This window comes from Rhinolophus sinicus, linkage group LG12 (assembly GCF_036562045.2).
Source record: "Rhinolophus sinicus isolate RSC01 linkage group LG12, ASM3656204v1, whole genome shotgun sequence".
In the NCBI taxonomy this organism is placed as follows: Eukaryota; Metazoa; Chordata; class Mammalia; order Chiroptera; family Rhinolophidae; genus Rhinolophus; species Rhinolophus sinicus.
Genome location: NC_133761.1, coordinates 45,585,914 through 45,606,778, shown reverse-complemented (window position 1 = coordinate 45,606,778; position 20,865 = coordinate 45,585,914). Strand labels below are relative to the sequence as shown.

Genomic DNA, 20,865 nt, shown 5'->3' with positions numbered 1-20,865 from the left:
AGGAGGAGACAGGGCCTCTGCGTGTGTGTATGAACAGTTATATGTCATTAAAATTGATAAGAGCAGAATCAGTCCAGGTGACGTGGTCTCCATAGGGTTTCATTCACAGACCCCTAATCTGGGGACAGGGCTCTCAGCACCGACTCAGGTCACTCTCTTCTCCACATCTCCCCAGACGTGGTGTTGGGTTCCTGGAGAACGGAAGTGTTTGCAGCTTAGACTTAATCTACCTGGTCTCCTTCCTGATTGCTACAGCCTATCCATTTCTGATGAGAAGAAGCCCTGATGAATGTCAGGATGCCCTCCTCTGCCACCCAGACACTCCTGTAAGACGGCCACCACGATGGAGCTGTCACCCATTCCTCAAGTGCCCCCAGCATGTGGGGCAGAACAGGGATTAGACGTATTGCCTCCCCAGTGTGCTGACAACCAAAATGCCCTGGGCGCCCTGCGGACATTTCCAATTCAGTTTACAGTTAAAAGAAAATACATAAAGCCAGACAGCCATCTCCTGTGCTTCTTCTCTCCTCCCTTCCCCTGTCTCTGATATTGGAATAAACCCTTCCAGAAGTCAGTGAGGGGCTGCCTGAGGGCTGAGCTGGCCATCGAGGCTGTCACAGCTGCAGACCCAGTTGTAGTCAGACCTCTCATCACTTCCAGGCAAGGCCTGTAACTGGGTGCAGCTGCCCCTGGAACCCACGCAGGTCTAGCTAGATTAGACCCAGGCTGAAGGCAACTTGAGTCTTTTTCTCAACAGCCTTGGGAAACATGCGCTTTCCACTGGGAAGTGGGAGCTGCAGAAACCTGCCTCCCTGGCTCCTGCCCAGTGCCTGGTATCCTGCAGGTTTGCCTGGGCCCTGCCCGCCCTAGTCTAACCCCGAGTGAGCTGGCACTGGCTGGCTGGGCTGGCCTTGCCCAGGATCCCTGTTTGGCCTGGCCTCCGTCAAGGAGCCCCAAATGCAAGAGGGTTAAGCAACAGTTCCCAAGGGCGAATTCCTGCCCAGCTCTGGCTCTGGTTTCTGAGCCAAGCACGAGAGGCTCTGTTTCTGCTGATTCCTGGTCGTGGTCACGTGCTGCATACTGGTTCTCTATTCTTGTCTGGATATTCCTTCCCAGGAAAAGAAATTCTGAGAGCCGCGGGCCCAGATGTAGACCTTGTGTGCAAACCCTCCCACCAACTGCATTCTCAGAAGGTACTAAGGGCCCAGAGCCACCGTGCGGTTCTGTTAGCCCTTCTTCCAGGCCCAGCTTCCTTGACGTGGCCAGGTGTTACTTACACCCTCAGATAGGCAAGTGCTTGATATCAGGGTGGTTTACATGTCAGAGGTGCAGGGCACGGCTGGGTGTTTGAGGTTGGAACTTATGAGCAGGTAAGATCCTTCTTTGTCACTGAGACAGCTTTGCGCAGCCTCACCCACCATTTCTCACATCGCCCTGAATGTTGGAGGGTGGTGCCTGATGATTTTTGCACATAGGTTAGAAATGTACGAAAGACACTGAATTTCTCGCTCCCTCTCTAGAGCCACGCTAGAGATACTAGCACCAGTGGCAGCAAGCTGCTGTTATTCTAGCTCTATGACTGAGGTAAGAAACTAAGGAAAGCCTGCTCCTCTCCCAACTTTTCCATGGGATCTAGAACCTGCCAGGGACAAACCTGTTTAAGCCTGTTCGGGCATCCTCAGAACACCCCCTTCTTTTGCTCTTACAAGTGACAGTTGGACAATGCACTAAATAGTCACCCTCTGGACAGGGACATTGCGTCCATTCTAGCCGCATTCTTCAAGCTGGAGAAGTTGGGACTGAGAATGGGAGGTGACTTGTCCACACTCACACGGTGAGTCAGCAGCCGACAATTTCAGAGAATCTAGGAGCTTTGACGAATGTGTTACTCAGCCCTGCCCCTGCCCTGCTAGAGGGAGAAGAGACAGGAACCGGTCCATCAACAGCACACGGGTGCCAAGGTGTGAGTAACCTGTGATGGGGAAGACCGGCACCAGAAAGTGACTGGAGGACCAGAGGAACCTCACAGTGCCTCGGCAGAGGAGGGGACGCCCACGTGCCCGTGCACGTGAAACAGGCGCGAGTGCAAAACACTGTACGATGCAATGGACCCGTCCTGGGAGCTCAGTTGCTGTGGGCTGATGGGTGAATTGCTGAGCTAGGAGTGATGCAGGGAGACTGAGGCACAAAGGAGCAATTGCAGGCCAATCTGGGGCGATTGCAGGGAAGAAGGGCTGTGCTCCCCGCGGCTGGCAGATGGCACAGGGCTGTCCCTGCACTGTGTGCGTGGCAGGACCCACGTCTCCCGCTGTTATTAGCCAGGGGAGTGCTGAGCTGGCTTCTGGATGAGGAAATCTAACCGGGAGAAAGGGGTGGGACAAGGCCAGCTGGAGCCTGCAGTGAGTGAGGGGGGTGTGGGGACAGTGGGCAGCCTGGCCTGACTGGAGCAGAGCGGCTGGTGTTGGGAGAACCGACAGGGATGGAAGAAAAGAAACAAAGAATGTCTGCCCAACATCCTCATTTTTTGGTTTTATGGGAGAAGGGTGAAACTCTTGCAAGCGGCGATTATAGAGGGTGGCAGTCGGAGAGAAACCACAGTGGGTTTTTTCAGGACTGAAAATATGTTTTCCCCAAGCTAAACAAAGTTAGATTGAGAAACTCAACATGGTACCTTAGGGACCTGGTGGCTCCTTGCTACCCTGGGGCCCTCTTCCCGCAGGCGCCAGCCTCAGAATCTAATGGCCACCTGGGGAGGAGAAGAGGACACTTAAACTTTTCAAACCCAAACAGTTATGGTTCTCTTTTTGCAAAATAGTTTTTGTTGTTCCTGTAATGACAGTTGAATCGTTTGTGGTAGCATGTTTTGTGGGCCTTAGCAGCACAGGTGATGGGGAAGGAAGGGGAGATAAGGGGAGGGGAGGGGGGCAGGGGTGGGGTGGGGGCTTCTATGCCCAGTGACCAGACTCCTCCTCCAAGAGAGCTGAGAACAGACCTCAGTGCACTCACTGCTTTAGCTCCCTTAGGGCTGGTGGCTACTGTGTTACCTAAAAGGTGATCCCTCCCCCCACCTCCCACCCCCACAGAGCTTCAGCACTATTGAAGAAACAAGGGGTCCCCTAATTACAAGACTGAACTTTGCCTTCCAAGTGGGACAGGAGCTGGTGCTGGGGGCCTGGGTGGTCTCGCTGTAGTAGCTCTTTAGTGACTTGATTCAATGTAGCCATTCATTCAGAGCTGCCTTTTTTTAACAAAAAGGTAGGAGTCATTCAACCTGCTTCAGCAAATGGCAGTGATTTTTAAGTGAATAAAAAAGTCAGGAACAAGGGATCGGATGACGAGAAATATCTTCAGCCTGAGGAAAAAAAATCACTGCAACTGCATGGTGGAGCTATATTTTTATTTACAAGAAATTCTTGTTTTCAACCATCTGATTTTTGTTAACTCCTAGATCTAAATGCAGACCCCTCTCATTAGCACAATATCTTAAATTGTTTTGAAATTGAGATGCGTGGTCTCTGTTTCAGTGAAGCTAGTGGCCCTGAGGCCACTGCACAGCTTCGTGGGGGTGGGGAGTAACATTTTATCTGTAGGCTATCCCCTCTCCCAGGACTCTGCTGGGGGCTGAGGCACAAAGTCTCAGGTGCAAATCTGGGCCCTTGACCAGCCTGGAGTGCTGGGGTGGGGGTTGGGGCTCTGTGGGCCCAGCCTCATTGTGGGAGAGGAGTGGGTGTTGAACCATGGAATGGGAGGCTGTGGGATGGGGGGCTTCCTGTTCCTCCTGGGGGACTTCTGAGTCGCCACGGGGTGTGTGGGGAAGGCTGCCCCATCCCACGTGGGAGGCCCCTCTGTCTCAGACAAGAACCAGGGGCCGGCCTACGGTCCTTACATCTGTCAAATGTGGGAAAGGAGGCGCCTGTGCCTCTCCTGAGGCTCCCAGGCAGCTGGCTTGGATCCTGGACCTTTGGGTCACAGGTGCAAATGTCCACACTGGTGACTCCAGTAGCTGCCTCTCTCTGGGTGAGGGCTGACTCCCAGCGTTGATGTAACTTTTTCCAAGCAGCCTAGATGAGGCTATTGGAAAATATCTTCAGCTCCATCCTAGCTTCTACCATATCATTAGAGGCAGGAGTGACAATCTCACAGAGGACCCCCACCTCAGCCCAGCAAGTCACATGGATTAAGGACAATGCCAAACATTGCACCTTTCTCACAATCTGGGCCATGTCAATAAAGTCCTACCTTGTTCACTTTCACAGAGACAAATGATTTCATTCAAATTCCATTTTGCTTATTGGTAGCTTTTCCTAGACAGTGTCCAAAAGCACTTTGCAAAAGTGACTTGCAGGGTGGCTGTGCCCAGCGCACTGATCCAGGAAAGGATCATGTGGCTAACAACTGCCCGACTACACTACAAAGCTACGGTAATCAACACAGCATGGTGCTGGTCTGAAAACAGATACACAGATCAATAGAACAGAATAGAGAGCCTAGAAATAAATTCTCACTTATATGGTCAATTAATCTACCACAAAGGAGGCAAGTATACAATGGGGTAAAGACAATCTTTTTAAACAGGGGTGCTGGGAAAACTGGACACATACATGAAAAAAAAAAAAGAAATTGGACCACTTTCTTACACTATATAAAAAAATAAACTCAAAGGGCGGCAGATGGCTCAGTTGGTTAGAGCGTGAGCTGTGAACAACAGGGTAGCTGGTTCGATTCCCACATGGGCCAGTGAGCTGAGCCCCCCACAACTGGATTGAAGACAACGAGCTGCCGCTGAGCCTCCAGAGGAGCGGCTGGATGGTTCAGTTGGTTGGAGTGTGAGCTCTTAACAACAAGGTTGCCAGTTCATTCAATTCCCGCATGGGATGGTGGGCTGTGCCCCCTGCAACTAAAGATGGAAAACAGCGACTGGACTTAGAGCTGAGTTGCTCCCTCCACAATTAGATTGAAGGACAATGACTTGGAACTGATGGGCTCTGGAAAAAACACATTGTTCCCCAATATTCCCCAATAAAAAATAAATAAACAAACTCAAAATGGATTAAAGACTTAAATGTAAGACCCGAAAGCATAAAGCTCCCAGAAGGAAACATAGGCAGTAATCTCTCTGACATTGCTCTTAGCAATATCTTTTTGGATATGTTTCCTTGGGCAAGGGAAACAAAAGAAAGAAATAAACAAATGGGACTACATCAAACTAAAAAGTTTTACACAGCAGGAAACCATCAGCAAATTGAAAAGACAACCTAATGAATAAGAAACGATATTTGCAGCAAATGATATATATCCGATAAGGGGTTAATCTCCAAAAAATATAAAGAACTCATACAACTTAACACCAAAAATACCCAATCCAATTAAAAAATGGGCAGAGGACCTGAATAGACATTTCTCCCAAACGGACATACAGATGGCCAACAGAGATATAAAAAGATGCTCAACATTAGTAACCATTAGGGAAATGCAAATTAAAACCACAATGATATATCACCTCATACCTGTCAGAATGGCTATCATCAATAAATCAACAAACAGTAAGTGTTGGCGAGGATGTGGAGAAAAGGGAATCCTTATGCACAGGTGGGAATGTAAATCGGTGCAGCCACTCTGGAAAACAGTATGGAGAGTCCTGAAAAAATGGAGGAAAAACTGAGGGTTGCTAGATGGGCAGGGGGGTGGGGATAAGGGGAAGGTGAGAGGTTTTGGGAACGTACAGAGGGATAGTGGATGGGGGGAGGGGGGTTCACACAGTGTGAGGGATATAAATGATAAATGTCTAAGTTTTGCTTTGTCTTGTGCACCTGAAACTAATTAATAAAAAAAAAAAAAAAAAAAAAAAATTGAAAATAGGCCTGCCATATGGTCTAGCAATTCCACTTCTGGGTATTCATCCACATAAAACTTTAAAAAGTAATTCAAAAAGATATATGTAACCCTATGTTCATTGCAGCATTACTAGTAATAGCTAAGATATGGAAGCAATCTTAGTGTTCATCAATGGATGAATGGATAAGGAAGGTGTGGTACATCTATACAGTGGAATATTATTCTGCAACAAAAAAGAATGAAATCTTGCCATTTGTAACAACATGGATGGACCTAGAGGGTTATTATGCTAAGTGAAATGAGTCCGAGAAAGACAAATACTGTATGATCTCACTTCTTACATGTAGATTCTAAAAAAACAAAATAAATGAATAAAACAAAACAGAAAGAGAACCACAGGTACAGAGAACAAGTTGATGTTTGATAGACAGAGGGGGGTGGGGAGATAGGAATAAAAAATAAAAATTATTACATGTAACGTACATGGTCCTTGGTTATTACTTTTCCCTTTGTGAGTTAATTACCTCATTTGTAAAAAGGTTCCCATTGCCTGATTCAGAAAGTTTTTGAAGGATCCATTCTGGCTACAAACGGGAAAAATATAATCAAGAACTGGGGAAAAAACTAACACTTGTTGAATATCAAGTGTGTATCAAGGCCTACTACATGCCTTATCCCATTTAATTATCACAGTAACCCTGGGAGATGGGTATTGTTTTTTTCGCTTTACAAATAAGAAAACTGAAGTTCAAAGAGAAGAAAATAAGTAGCTTTGTGGCCAGTAAATGGTAGAGCAAAGCTTCAACCTCAAATCTAAGTCTTATTCTGTACAGTATTTGGAATAGTCTCTTTCACTTTTGATATGTCCCCCCCAAAAGAACTGCCAAATAGACATAATGGAAATGTTCTCAGAGAGGCCTGGGATCAGGGGGAGGGGGTGAGTTAGGGACCAGAAATATGGGGGTGAGGGGGCAGCTCAGCTTGGCCCCCAAGGCGGGGCAGGTATCTGCTTGTGGGGGGCAGTGGTATAATGGGTCTTCTCAATCTTCTCTCCTTTCCTGAAGTTAAACAGTAGCTTCTATTCTGATTGTCGGTCACTGCCATCGTCTGCCCAGAGTGGTCGGCATTAGCTACTCAATGGGTGTAGGTCAGGGTAAGGCAGTAAGAGTTGCTTGAAAGTGGTGAAAAGAGGAATTATTCAACAAATGGTGTTGGAACCATTGGCTAGACATTTGGAAAAATAAATTAAACTTAAGCTGATTCTTACCTTACTCTTTATTCCCAATAAATTCCATGTGGATAAAAACCTTAAAGATAAAATTTGAAACCATGAGATTTAAAAATCATGGATGTGTTTATTGATTATCTCTGTATGGAGAAGTCCTGCCTAGTGTAGAAACCATAGATTAAAATTTTCATACCATAAAAGCATACATACTTTTGAAGTACAAAATTACCTTTAAAAAGTGAAAAAACAGGGAAAATATTTGCAACATATATGAGAAATATAGGGATAATTTCCTTAAATTACAAAGAGCTAGTACAAATCAATAAAGAAAAAGCAGAACAACCCAATAAAAAATTGGGCCAAGAATATGAATAGGCAGTTTATAAGAAATGTCTGATTAGCACTTTCACTCGAAATTAAAGATGCATAGCCAAGTGGTAACAGGATACAATTTTTCACCTAATTGGCAAAGATTGTAAGGTTTTATAATAATTAACGCCTGTGAAGATATGTGGAGAAACAGGCATTTGCAAATATTATTATGGGGACTGTAAATTTGTGGTCATTTTACTAATATTAAGATTCTTCTAAGAGCAATTTAGCAATATCAATCACAATGTTAAATGCACATAACCTCTGATCCAGAAATCCACTGCTTGAATTTAGCCTACAACTATATTGGCAAAATTTTGCCATGACATATAGGACAAAAATGTGCATTACAGCATTGTTTGGAAAAGCAAAAATGCTAGAATTCACCTAAATGTCCATCAACTGAGACTGGTTAGAAAATAGAATTCTATGAAGCATTGTTTTAGAAAAGATTAAAATTTGATTGGTAGATCTTCATGCTATTTTTGTATCATGATAGAGATAGATAGATAGATAGATAGATAGATAGATAGATAGATAGATAGATAGATAGATGATAGATAATAGATAGATATATAGATGATAGACAGACAGATGAAAAGATCCCCCACTCTCATACTTTGGTGTAAGAAGAAGGGAGAAAGGTAAAACAGTGATTTCCGCACTATTATAATAGTACCCACTTCACACTGGAGAACCTTGTCAAACCAACGTCTAGAAAAAAACCGAGAGCTGTCTCAACTTTGTCATTCAAATAAATGTCCATTTTGAATATTATCTCTTTTTAAAGAACACGGAGCTCATTTTGTCATTTTGTATAATGGCTAGCATACTATAACCATTTAGTAGATTTGTCTCCCCAAATTTATATATTGAAGTCCTAGCCTCCAATACCTCAGAATGTGACTATATTTGGAGATAAGGTCTTAAAAGAGGTAATTAAAGTGAGGACATTAAAGTGGGGCCTAATCCCATCTGACTGGGGTCCTTATAAGAAAAGATTAGGACACAGACCCATACAGAAGGAAGACCGGTGGGAAGATGCAGGGAGAAGATGGCCATCTAGAGCCTCAGAAGGAACCAACCCTGCCAACACCTTGATCTTGGACTTCCAGCCTCTAGAACTGTGAGGAAGTAAATTTCTGTTGTTTAAGCCGCCCACTCTCTGGAATTTTGTTATGGGGCCCTAGCACGTTAATACACTAGATATTTTTTAAAATCAACTTTGGCTCAGGTTGTCTGGAAAATAAAAGACCGTACTACCAATGTTCACATTCACACAAGGAGGCAGCATGTGGGGCGTCTACACTTGCCCTGGTCTGGGATTGCGAAGTCGCTCCATCACTAACTAGCAATGTGGCCTTGGACAAATTTCTCTCTTTGTATCTCAGATTTCATCAGTTTAAACTGGGTTAACGTTACTTATCTCACAAAGTTGTTATTAGCATTAGATGAATCAGCGTTTTAAAGCACTGAGAACAGTGCTTAACATAGGGTAACGATACATAAATAAAGAAGGTGGAAAGTATAATGAAATCCAGTTTATGAAATCCTTTTAAAGTCTAATACATTTAAAAATTCTAATTATAGAGGATTCTTGTTATAGGGAGGACATATCTTTTAACAGCATCGGTTTTTAACTATGTGTTGAGTCTGGGTTTCTGTTGGGACGAGTGTCTATAATCAGTGAACGTGCTGGTGGTGACAGTGGTAACCTCCCACGCACCTTGACAGCCGGCGCTGTGAACCGTTTCTGGTGAGTATTTTAACATTTCCTGAAGATTTGACAATTGCTGGCTTCTCCCCTACTATTCACGGTAATGAGAAATATGAAGGAGGGGGTCCAGCATGTGCGCTGGAAATGTCACAGGTGCTATTTGCACATGACTTACCACAGAACTGAGGTAAACACTATTTCATTTCTATCGGTAAAACGTTAACACAAGACAAACTTGCTGACTGCAAAGTGTACCGCGTGATTGTTCCGTACATGACAGCCGGTATAATCAGTGCCAGGGTGGCAGAGGCTTCCCAGGGTCCAGGGACCAATGTGTGGATCTTTCTGGAAGGCCGGCCCAGCCACAATCTGTTCTGGTCCTGTGGCTTGTCAGAGAGAACTGGAGGCACAGGTACAAAGTCCTAAATCAGGCTCATCGCACCGTTGGATGTGACACTGTTTGGTGACTAACTGTTCCCAACCCACTGACTTTTAATACTCATTCCTGTTTCTGCCAGGAAATCCTGAAAGACTGGCAATTGCCTAGATTACATTTTTAACCAATAGAATCTTAAGCAGAAATGGCCAGTCATGGAAAATGCACCTTATAAACCAATTGGGAAAAGGGGAAAGCGTCTCCAAGAGGAAGAGAGCAGCTGAGATAGACTACTGAGGATATTATTTCTCCGTGATCAAACCCTGCCTTTGATACAATGAGGACATTTTATGAGCGTAAAAATCACTGAAGGAGACTTGAAATATTTTCCTCTCATGTCAGTTTAATCCACAGAGCTATTAACATTTCCAAAACTTCAGGGCACTGAAGAAATATATTATCTGAATGTAGCATTTGAATAACTGATAATATTAGGTTGGTGCAAAAGTAATTGCAGTTTAAAAGGTTAAAAATAATTGCAAAAGCCACAATTACTTTTGCACCAACCTAATACAACCTTATACAACTGACACGGTCAATATACTTTATATGTTTTTTATTTACAGAGAACTGACCATTGCATAATTTCCAGGAAATAGCTTAGAAACAAGGAATATAAAAAAATTAAAACTATACTTGAGAAATGCTTTTCTTACACATACCAGTATACTTTTCTCATAAGAGAAATAGCCCTTATGTTTATTGTGCACATGGCCCTAACCAGTGTGATTTTTTTTTCACTTTCATGCCCTTAGCACTTCAGAAACAGAAAACTGGAAGCTTACTATAGACGTACATGTCAATAAGAAGTAACTGCTGACAGGCTAGGGAAGGGGGAAATAGAAAACTGTAAAAAGCGGACACAGGAATTCTAAAGGCACCCTGATTTGGGTCCTCTTAGTATGCAGGCATATATCTATCTCAGTTGGGTAAGCAGATAGTTTTATGATACAATAGCATTAGAATATGTTCTCGTTATGACGACTTCAAGACCAAGACAAGGAAAAAAGATGTGAAATAAAGTTTCCTGGACTCTTTCAGAAAGTAGGAGAGGTCGAATTATATTTTAGAAAGTTTTCCACCCCAAATGTCTATCCTTCCTTTCTTCTTTCCTTCTTGCCTCCCTCAACTCCTTTTTTTTTTTTTTTTTCTGATGCTTTGAAGGACAAGCTCTCAGTTGCCGAGAACTCAGTTCCCAGAATGGCTACTTTGCCAAAAAGAGTGGGGATGTTACGGTGGTTGTGCTACCATGTGCCGCATGTGTGGTTATTACATAGATGTGATCAGTACTAGCTCACATTCTTTAAGAGACACTTCAGAGTTTTCCCGTTTCTGGACAGTTGAACTACTGTTAAAGATACTGTTACTCAAAAGAGAAGAAATGGGGGGAAAAATGGAAGGGATTGTGAAGAGAGGATATGTTGGCACAAACCTTACATTGTCAGTGCAGTGGAGGGGAGACGGTTTTCTTAAGGAACAAACAAAATCTCACTGTCCTACTTACTTCTACTCTCAGCTCAGCTCCCAAACAGACCTCTAAAACTGCTCATTGTCCCCAAATTTTTTTTCTTTTAAGTGATGAAAAGCTGACAGAAAAGCCTAAGTCACCTTCCCATGATATATAAGAAATGTTGACACATTCAGATTTTCCTAAAGAAAGAAAGAAAGTCCAGCTACAGGAACTGTGAAAGCAAACCTTACCAGTCACTTCCTTCCTTTCTTCCCACACACGATACACACTCACGCACATGCACACACACACATTTTATCTGTAGAATAATTATAACCCTACCCGGTACTGAGGGCTTCCTATCAGCCAGGCGCTGGGTTACGGGATACTTTGTCACTGGACCACACCCCCTTGAGGAAACTGAGGCTTGAGACATTTAAGTAAATTTCCTGAAAGACACGCAGCTTACAAACAACAGAGATGGGATTTGAAATGAGGTCGCTTATTAACCACTGTGCTATAATATCGTCCAGTGAGGCTTCCCCGTTTATCCCTGTAAATGACTCTCATTTTCCCAAGGGGCAGGGAAGGGTAGAGAAGAGTAGCCACTTCGAATGTAAAGACCTGGAACGTGTGGAAGACCCTGCCCTACGCAGAACAAAACTGCCGGGCATGTGGGTGCTGTTTAGTAACTGACACGTGGCCTCTCTGACTGGCGCGCATGAAGCCCACGTGTCCGGGGCTGGGAAGGCGCTGGCTGACACGAGAAGAAGGCACATCCCAGGCAGCTTCTGCAGCAGAAGCCCGCTGCGTAGACGGTTCTCCGTTCACCGAAAGGCGCTCTGCCACACTGAGTAAAATGTTGACAGACTTTACAGTGGGAGGCGCCCGCAAACAAGCCACATGTGGCCTCGAAATGTGCTCTGAGCACAGCCAGCCACCGCAGTCACACAGTGGCCTTAATTCTCGGGGGTGGAAGGCTGCCTCGGCTCCAAGGTCTCAACAGGCCCTGAGGACCCAACTGCGCAGAGCTCAGAGCCCCTGCTTTCTCCTATTTAGAGGTATGTACAAAATGCAGATAAAGCAATTGGAAAATAGAAATGTGTGCGTTGGAGAGAAAGAGGGAGATAAAGGGAGAGAAGAGGGGAATTGACTTGGGAAGTTATCAGCCTGTTAACCTAACATATGGAGAAATACAGCAACCACTGATCAAGATACAGAAGGCTAAACAGTACTAAGCTGAACAACTATGGAACAAACCAAGCCTCTAGGACTACCAGAACTTCCTTCTGAGACGGAATGGCAGGTTACAAGGCAGCCACGAGATCACGAGGGCTCGGAACCTGCAACAGCTTTGCCGCCACAATTTAGCCAGACCTGTCTGAGCAGCTGGGCTGGGTCTTAGACCCTTGAGCGAAGGACAGACTCCTTGGAAGTAAGCTCCGTCAAGTTTGCCCAACCTTTAGGAATGTCTCATTCCATAGTGACATGTGACAGTCACAAGTCCATCCAGACTTAACATCCTTGTTCACTGAGGCCCCTTGGCTCCTTGAATAGGAATTCAGTGGCCAGATCATAACAAGTGCTCAGTAAGCATTGGTGATTGAACTAGGGTGTGCTCTGTAAATATCCATTCATTTACTGAGTAATTAATACGTGAAAATATAATGTTTTATCATAATTCTCCACTTACTACCATTAAAGCCAAAGTACAGAGTCCATGTTTCTGATTTGGGTGGGGGGGAATGTCATTTTAAAGAAATGCACATGAATATAATAACCTTAAAATTAATACTTCTGCTATTAAAAGCAATACAGGTTCATTGTAGAAAAATATTTTAAAAATGGAAAATATAAAGTACCTGAAGAAAAATCACCTATAATCTCATAATGCCACTTAGAGATAATGAGTTAACATTTGGGTATATTTCTTTCCAATTTGTTTTCTATATATATGCAGACATACGTATTTAACCTTATAGGGAATATATGGTTCTGTAGCTGCATTTTTCACTGAATGCTATAGATTGGGCCATTTCCTTTATCAACAACTATTTTTGACAACATGATTTTTAAATATCTATACAGCATCCCCTATGGATGGACTAGGATTTATTTCACTATTTCCCCATTTTTATACATTGAGTTTATTTCCAACTATTCCTATGTTATAAATAATGCTTAATTAAACAAGCTTATTCATAAGTCATTCTACACACTTCTGATTTTTTTAAAGATAAATATCTAGAATTTAAGATAAATACCTAGCAATTCTAAACAGCAGAATTACTAGGGCACGAGATATATAAACACTTTTACAGCTCTTGCTCCATATTTCTTAAAATAGTTTTTAAAATTCTTTTTAAAACATGTAAGGATTAAGATCTAATCCTTAGTTATGGAGAGAAATGACAGCTTTTTGGTTCTTGGTTTTTGTTTTTTTAGCCCTATTGCCTCATTTCCATTAGCCCAAGCCAGTCTAAGTATTTGTTACCCTTAGCGTTTGGAACTGGTCCTGCTTATTGTGTTTTCCCCTGCGTCCAGCTTTCACCCAGAGGTTCCTCCATTACCCATGGTCCCTGTGGTCTTGCCCACACTTGGGGGCCTGTGACCCATGGTTTAAAGGCTCTGAGGGACCCTGCCTGGAACTAGGAATCTCTCTGTCGGGAGTTGATTCCAAGGCTAGAATACACACTAAAATCAAAGGCCTATTGTCTTAAAAAAGCAAATAAAAACATACAAGAAATGTTGATTCCACTGAATTAAAAATCCTAGATCATTTCCTGACTATGTTTCTACACACTCTATCCAGCAATCTAGCATACTTCGGGAATGTCAAGGGGCATTTTAGAAGCAGAAAAGTTATTGATTCAAAAAAATTCAATAGTCATTTTTTAATATGGTGTTTGGTTATATGCAATTATAACTTGAAGTTAGGGTTATTTCAACTTTTTCCTTTACATAGTAAAAAATTAAGTTTGCTGTTTATATTTCAAAGGCAGCTAGGATTTCTAATTGGGTCACAGCACCTTTTGCTTCTCTTTTTGTCTAAAAATTTACTTAGCAATGAGCATGGAATAGATTCACGTTAATCATAAATATACTCTCTCCTTTTTAGGTGAGTTGAATTTAAATTATTATAATGGATATATTTTCTTACGTGCTTCCCATTATGCTTTCTTGTGTCCTACTTGCTCTCTTTACTTTTTCAAACTTTGTCTTCTACTCGTATATTATACAAAGTCTATTCTAAAAAACATACGTGAAATAATTTATTACATACAAATAGTCACCAAACGTATTCTCATATTTTGGGAGCTTAGATATATGCATAACCCTTCTGATGGAATCATGAGTCAAAGAAAAAAACGGATTTAGTTGGGACCTTGGGATATTAACCCGAACTCTGTCATTTGGGAAAGAAAGTCATAGCCCTGAGAAGTGGAAAGGCTGACTCCTGAGTCTTTGGATTTGTCATTTAATCAAGGGTGTGGAATAGGAAAAACAATAAACATAATAACTGACTTCTTTACAGTTTATAAAACACTTTCATGTTCAACATTAAAAGATGCCTCAGTTCTGGGCTTTTAGCAAATGAAACCCGCACATGCTCCATTTTCCTCCAGGAGACCCGTGTAGCTGGTTTTATATCCAGTATGATTTCATTTATTGGTTGTTGCTGGTGACAGTACCCTTCACCTAGAACCTCAGTAGGCATTTAACATGAATCATGCACAAAACAGCAGGTTCTTATTTGTGGTGGGCTGATGTTAAATGGAGAGTTACACACCTCGCCCTAAAAGTTAAGAAACTATGGCCACATCCCAGTATCGGTGGGGTTTTCAGATTTAACAAAAACAAACAAAAAAAGCTGTTTCTAGTCACATCTGCTATTCAGGGCTTCAGGGACCAAGTTAAATCTCAAGGAAACCCAAGGTTGTGTCTGTCTTTCAATGCCCAAGAGTGGGTTTCTCCAACGAAGGCATCGGGTCCGATTTCTTTGCCAGTTACGTCTTCATAGGAGATGATGGTAAATACTCATGTGACATCATAAGATAAAGCTAATCACTCGTCTGAAATACATTCTCCCATGAACTCCTTCATAGTTTCAACATCTGCCAAGCACAGAAGGCATCATGCGGAGGAGAACAAGGCATGGCTCATGCCATTGAAGCGCCCAGATGGTGGGCTCATCTGTCTGGCCACATCCAGAGGTGCTCAAATCCTTGGCGAGTTGCACCACTTCTGCCGAAGACGGCATAGCTCCTTGTGACTACTTGGGACAGCTCTACAGTGATCTCTCCAGCCATGCAGTGGGTTTTACAGTACCTTGCATTTACTCTTTAGCTGGGTGTATTAGTTTCCTGTGGCTGCCGTAACAAATTACCACAACTTGGGTGGCTTCAAGCAACAGAAATTTATTCTCACAGTTCTGGACGCCAGAAGTTCAAAATCGAGGTGTCAGCAAGGCTGTGCTCTCTCTCTGAAGGCTCTAGGGGAGGGTCTCCCCCATGCCTTTCTCTTAGGTTCTGGTGTTTCTGGCAATCCTTTGTGTTTTTTTAGCTTGTAGACACATCACTCCAATCTCCACCTCCATTGCCATCGCCATCGCATGATGTTCTCCCCTTCTTCCTCTTTCTCTGAAGGATGACAGTCATTGGATTAGGCCCACCCTAACCCTGTATTGCCTCATTTTCACTGGATTACACCTACCGAAGCCCTATTTCCAAATAAGGTCACATTCCCAGGCCCCAGGCTCAGGACTTCCACAGATCTGCTGAGATACACATGACTTGTGTGATGTGTGACATAGCACAGGGCCTTGATACACCCCTCCCCCTTCCCAACACCAGTTACTCCCCTTCTGACGGCAGGCTGCCGCTTCCTATGGCTGTGCTCACCAAACTCAGAAAGCCTGGGTATGTTGCATGGCAGAGTTGGCCACAGACGGTTACAATAATGTGGAAGGTGTTTCCTGGGGTAAGCGGCCAGAACAGCCTCGAGTAGACCTTCAGAGAGGTGACGTCTCACGAGCCGCGCTCTCTTCCATCTTTTTGTGTCTACAGAACATTATCTTCTATCCTAATGTCTTTCTCTCCTTGTTCCAGTGAAGTGGCAGAGATAGTAAAGTGCTGAGCTCCTGCTGTAAATGAGCACCCAGTCAGTGCCCCTCCCTCTCCATTCAGACCCCTTACTGTTCATTCTCTGCAACAAGGGCTGCAGCCACTTCTGATAGATCCTGTTTCGTGAATCTTAAGCGAGTTTTATCGGAGCTTTTATGGAGGCAGCAGAGGGCACATCCAGTTTCCACTTCAATCATTTGCGTTGGAAGTGTCTTCCCCTAGGGAATACATAGTCGTGAAGAACTTGGTTTGGCCTGTAGCACTGTTCCCACTGGCATCAAATAATATCCCGACTAGCTGAGCCCAGAATAGTCAGCCCTCCCGGTTCACCAGTACCGTGGCCCCTGCACAGAGGCACCGACACAGACAGGCACTGCCTTCCTTGGGACTGTCTCTTCCAAGAGGTGCTTTTCATGCTATAAGATGCTCTGCTTGACCCAACCTCATGAATGGAAAACTGTGGTGGGCCCAACCCCTTCACAGAGGATGTGAGAAGAAAAACACTGCATTCCCCAGGCAAAAGGTGCCAGTGCCAACAGGAGCTAGTCCTCCCAGGAAAGGGGAGTTCTGAAGAATACGCTTTCCTGCGGCTGGTTACCCCGGGTGAGAGGGAGGAAGGCTTCTGCACAAGGCTGTAGGAAGAATTATGGTCTTTTCTTGCCATGGGAAATTGTTAGTAAACTTCTAATGGTAAGTAGCACTTTGTTGGGTGTTATAACAACATGTTCATCATAGTTTCTACTGCCTAATATGAACTGCAAGGACAAGACAAGTGTATTAGAACATTTAGGCAACTAAACAAGTATATTTTAAAATCTTTAGATTGTGTACGAATAAAAGGAAGATGCATACAAAAGAACTGTATGCATTTTCTGTAAATGAATGCAAGTCGTAAGAGATTTTTTAGGGAGGAATGGCCATTCTCTTTCCAATTCAAGAAAGCTTCATGATGCAATTAAAAAAATATATTTATATCCTAATCAATTTAGTAACAAATTAAATATATGGTCAAGACTCTCAGTTGCAAGTGACAGAAATACAACTCACATAAAGGGCAATGCATTTGTTCACATACACAGAAAAATTCAGGAGTAGACTTTCAGATAGAACTGGTTCCAGACCCTCAAACAATGTCTTCAGGAATATGTCTCCAGCCTTTAGCTCTGCCTTCCTCTCTCATGATTTCATCCTCTAGCAACTACTCCCTAATTTTTGACAAGATGTTTACCAGAAGCTCTAGGTTAACTTTCTATTGGTTTAATCATCCAAGAAGAGAGTTTCTCTTTTCCATTCTAGCATAAATCCTGGGGCTTACAATTTTGGCTCTGATAGGCTCAGCTTGTACATATACTCATTTCTGAACCAATCAGCATGGTTAAAATTCTCATTGACCAGACCTGGACCACATGCCCCCTCCTGGGGCTAAAGGTAAGAGAAAGCTCCACTAGCATTACAGGGACTGGGAGTCAGGAAGGGGTAGTTTCCTAAAAGAAAATTAGGGTCCTGGTATCTCAGGAAGAAATGGATATAAAAAAGGCAAAGTAACAGAAGCCTCTGACACTATACAAAAGTAATGTAAACTGTTGTGAGATTCTGACCAAGAACTACAAAATCAACCTCAGCTTTTTACGTAACTTTAAGAGAGGTCAACTTGCAGTTTCTTTCATAGAATTTCTGATTACTTTGCCTCTAGTAATCAAGTCAGCAATAAATTCTTTGTTTTGCTTTCAAATAAAAGTTGTCCAGGAACATTTTGTGTTAGTCCATATTTTAAAGTATTATCATGCCGAAATCCTTCTTTCCAGAATAAAGGTGACAAACAGATGTAGATAAAAGCAGAATAAAACAAAAAGGTTATAGTGAAATTTTTTTCTATTTTCACATCATAGCTTTAGCAAGAATATCTATTTGACTGAGTTATTTTTGAACAGAGAACAAATAATGATTTAGGTTTAAAAAGAGAAGAAAGCAATCACTATGATAAATGTAAAGAAAACAATATGAAAGGAACTCTTTCATGGAATAGATATTACCATTTTCCAAGAAGGCACTAATAATCTAACTTCAGTTCTTATTTTCTTTATCATATAAAAATTTTACTATTCACAGTGACTTATGTTTGATTTGCTGGATTCTTGATAATGTCTAAATTTAATTCTTCCACTTCCCCTCACTATAATCAGATTATTTTTTAAAAAATCAACAACCACTGTAAATTCAAAAACCAACTTTTGTAAAGGTCAAAGAAAAAGTCTCAAAAAAATTTAAATACATAGAACTGAATGAAAACGAAAATACTACATATTAAAATATGTAGGAGGCAGCTAAATCAGTGTGGAAAGGGAAATGAATAGCATTAAACATTTGCATCAAAAAGAGATGTCTCAAATGAAATATCTACATTCCTGCCTCAAGAAACTAGAAAAATAAGAGCAAAATAAACTCAAGGCAAGTTTAAGAGCAGTTAAAATTAAGAGCAGAAACCAATGAAATTGGTATCAAGAAAATAGTAGAAAGATAATCGATGCTACAAAAAGCTAGTTCTTTGGAAAATTTAATAAAATTGATAAACCTTTATTGAGACTGACAAAAATAAAATCAAAGATATGATATCAGGAACAAAAGAGAGGATGCAAAAGGATTTTAAATTTGACAACTTAGAAGCAATGGACCAATTCTTTGAAAAACCCAAACTACCAAAACTCAACTGAGATGAAACAAACAGCCTGAAGAGTCTTATACCATTAACAAAATTGAATTTGTAATTAGAAAGCTCCAGAAAACGAAATCTCCAGGCCCACATGTTTTCACTGGAGAATTAAACCAAACATTTAAAGAAATAAAATCAGATTTACACAATCTCTTCCAGAAAATAGAAGAGGAGGGCACACTTCCCAAATCATTTTATGAAGCTAGTATTACCCTGATACCAAAACAAGACAAAGACAGTATTAAAAAAGAAAAACTACAGACCTATTATCTCTCATGAACTTATACATAAAAATCCTCAACAAAATATCAGCAAATTGAAACCAACAATGTATAAACAGAATTATACAACATAACCAAATAGGATTTATTCCAGATATACAAAGCTGGTTCAACATTAGAAATCAACCAATGTAATTCATCATATCAACATGCTAAAGAAGAAAAATCATATAATGAAATCATATCAATTGCAGAAAAGCATTTGACAAATCTAACCACATTCATAATTAAAACAAAAACAAAAACACAAACCTTTCAGTAAGTTAAGAATAGAGAGAACTACTTCAACTTGATAAAGAGCATCCACAAAGAAAAAACAGAAACAAAAAACAAAAGAACCCTAGAGCTAACATTATACTTAATTCTAGAAGAGTGAATGCTTTCCCTCAAAGATTTGGAACTAGGTAAGGATATCTACTATCATCACTCTTATTCAACATAGTATTGGAAGTTCTAGCCACTGCAATAAGACAAGAAAAAGAAATAAAAGACATACAGATTGGAAAAGAAGATATAAAACTGTGCCTATTTGGACATCATCTGAATGTCTATATAGAAAATCCCAAGGATTATCCAAATAAAACTCTTAGAACTAATAAGTGAATCCATAAGCTTACGGAATGCAAAATCAGTACACAAAAATCAATCACACTTATATATACTAACAATAAACATTTGGAAACCAAAATTCAAAATATAATACCATTTACAATCATTCCAAAGAAAACAAAATACTTAGATATAAATTTAACAAAACATGTACAGGACCTGGATGCTGAAAATTACAAATAGCTGATGAAATCAAAGAAGACCTAAATAAATTAAAAGATATACTGTGCTCATGGCTTGGAAGACTCAACATAGTAAGGATGTCAATTCTCCCTAAATTGATCTATAGGGTTAATGTAATTTCTATCAAAAGCCCGGTAAGGTTTTCTGTAGACATAAACAAGCTTATTCTTAAACTTGTATGGAAAGACACAGGACCCAGAATAGCTAAAACAATGTTGGAAAATAAAAATAAAAGACAATGTATAACTTTACCTGATATTAATGCCTACTATATAGCTATAGTAATCAAGACAATGAGGGATTAGTGGAGAGAGAGACACACATAGATCAGTGAAACAGAATAGAGGATCCACACAAATATACCCAATTGATTTTTGACAAAGGTGTAAAAGCAATTCAATAAAGGAAGGATCGACTTTTCAACAAATGGTGTTGGAGCAATTGGATATCCATAGGCACAAAAATAAACTTCAACCATAACCTCATACCTTATGCAGAAATTAACTCAAAATGGACTGTGAACTTAAATGTAAGACATAAATCTTCAAAGATTTTAGAAAAAAAATTGGAAAATATATTTGGGAGCTAAAACTAGGCAAAGAGTTCTTAGATTTGACACCAAAAGCATGATCCATAAAAAGAAAACTTCAGACATTGGACCTTAATCAAAAGAGTGGTTTTAACAAGAAGAGTTTTCTCTAAGATGAAAGTGTTGTGGGAGGGGTAAGGGGTCCAAGATTGATCCAGCAGCTCCCTGTTCAGCAGGGACCAAGTCTCTTCTATCTCTCTGCTCCATCTTAGTAAATGGCTTCCATCCACAAGGTCGTTGAGATGGCCAGTGGAATTCCTGATATTATGTCTGAGTTTTAGACAATAGTAGAAGGGAAACAAAGGAAGACAAAATGTTCCCTGTCCCACCCA

At 41.6% G+C, this 20,865-nt stretch overlaps 1 long non-coding RNA gene across 18 annotated transcripts in view; it reads right to left on the bottom strand.

The window, feature by feature from the left end:
* Positions 1 to 3,383: 3,383 nt before the first annotated feature.
* LOC141567855 (uncharacterized) overlaps positions 3,384 to 20,865 on the bottom strand; it is a 33,250-nt gene continuing 15,768 nt past the window's right edge. For 7 of the 18 annotated variants that reach the window (XR_012490770.1, XR_012490754.1, XR_012490769.1 and 4 more), the window contains 4 exons: positions 7,103 to 7,142; positions 6,360 to 6,419; positions 5,508 to 5,638; positions 3,384 to 4,897 (listed from right to left, as the gene is read on the bottom strand). This is a non-coding gene — a long non-coding RNA (uncharacterized LOC141567855). Of the gene's footprint in view, positions 4,898 to 5,507; positions 5,639 to 6,359; positions 6,420 to 7,102; positions 7,143 to 9,407; positions 9,553 to 10,129; positions 16,380 to 20,865 lie in introns of those variants that run through there. The other 11 variants (XR_012490757.1, XR_012490762.1, XR_012490759.1 and 8 more) reach the window with 11 other exon arrangements.